Below are 1,963 nucleotides of genomic sequence, written 5' to 3'. Positions count from 1 at the left end.
ACTAATGCTACTGTCGATTGTTTCCTATAACTTTGATTGAAATGCTAAATTTCAGCTATGGTTAGATGTATTTCTCCTCATCCCAGTTAACAGAATTCTTACCACACTACTGAGAATCTACTGACCCTAGGTTTAGACTCCTTAATCTAAAATTCTCAAAAACTGAATTTCTTCATATAACTAAAAGATCCAGCTTGCAGAGCCAAGCAGTTGTAGCGGAATACACAATTATGGGAAAATGTAGCTATTGAGGGTCACGGAGGAAAGACCCTTCTTTACTTCAGTAATTATCACACTAGACCACGTTTAATGCTATCAACTAGAAGGAAAGGGTTAGCTTATGCCTGAGGAGGCAGAGCATAGGTAAAACCCTACACAATGACTCCTACTATTAGGGAACAGTAAATACCTTCAGCAAGCAGTAGACAAAGAGAAGAAAAACCCAGTAATACAATGAGGTTAATTCTCTGCTGAATCTTAGCTCTACCATGTGGGAGGATTAGTGGGAAGACACTGGGCTATTAGGACAGATAGATGATAATCAGCTCTGCCCAACTATTTAGTAAGAGAAAATAGTTCCAGGAGGGTGTGTGGGAACAGATTTTATCTTTAATTTTGGACTGTAGTCAGGTAAATATTAAGTTTATAACATAGCACTGCTTATTGGTAATTAAGCAAGACCAGGAAGAACATTTAATTCGTTGGTGATGTTTGCATCCTTAACATTTATTTTTATTTTATGTGCTGCATTGTTTTGTCTGCACATCTGTGTGAGGATGTCAGATTCCCTGGAACTAGAGTTACAGACAGTTGTGAGCTGCCATGTGGGTGCTGGGGATTGAAGCTGGGTCCTGCAGAAGCTTAGCCAGTGCTCTTGACCACTGAGCCATCATCTCTCCAGCCCCAATGTTTGCACTTTTTAAAGCAACTTTTTTTTTTTTTTTTTTTTTTTTTTTTTTTTTTTTGGGTTTTTTTTCTTCCTCCTGTTCTTTTTTTTTTATTGGTTGTTTTTTTTTTTGTTTTCTTTTTTTTTTTTTTTTTTTTTTTTTTTTCTGGTTTTTTTTTTTTTTTTTTTTTGTTTTTTTTTTTTTATTTTTTTTTTTTTTTTTTTTTTTTTTTTTTTTTTTTTTTTTTTTTTTTTTTTTTTTTTTTTTTTTTTTTTTTTTTTTTTTTTTTTTGGTTTTTCAAGACAGGGTTTCTCTGTAGCTTTGGAGCCTGATTCTGGAACTCCCTTTGTAGACCAGGCTGGCCCTAAGCCAGTGACTTCTATCAGGCCTGAGTCAGTTACCACCACTGCAGCAGGCCTGACCCAGACAAATCTGTGGGATTATGCCTGAGCCAGTGATATCAGTGGGAGTAGGCATGAACTAGTGATATACATGGGAGCAGGCCCAAATGACAGAGATCTGCCTGCCTCTGCCTCCCAAGTGCTGGGATTACAGGCGTGCGCCACCACCGCCCGGCTTTTAAAGCAACTTTTAAAAAAAGATTTATCCTTTTGTTTTTTGAGACAAGTTCTTTATGGCCTTGGTCAGAGGTCTGTCTGCCTCCTAAGTCCTGGGATAAAAGGCAGCATGTACCACCATACAGGTTGATTTTGTTTGCTTGTTTAGTTTTTCAAATCAGGGTTTCTCTGTGTATCTTTGTCTGTCCTAGAACTCACTCTGTAGACAAGGCTGGCCTTGAATTCACAGAGATCCACCTGCCTCTGCCTCCCAAGTCCTTGTATTAAAGATGCGTGCCACCACAGCCTACCTACCATACAGGTTTTTATCGTGTGTATCTGTCTGTAAGTGCACTTGAACAGGATGTCAGGTCTCCTGGAGCCAGTTATAGGCAGTTGAGGTACTATGGTTACTGTGGAACCCAATGCCAATCCTCTGCAAAAGTAGCAAGCACCCTTAAATGTTGAGCCATCTTTCTACCTCCCAAAAACTATTCTTTTTTTTTTTTTTTTTTTTGG

Source organism: Alexandromys fortis, unplaced genomic scaffold (genome assembly GCF_014885135.2).
Source record: "Alexandromys fortis isolate MF-2015 unplaced genomic scaffold, M_Fortis_MF-2015_v1.1 scaffold_233, whole genome shotgun sequence".
NCBI lineage: Eukaryota > Metazoa > Chordata > Mammalia > Rodentia > Cricetidae > Alexandromys > Alexandromys fortis.
This window is presented reverse-complemented; position numbering follows the sequence as displayed.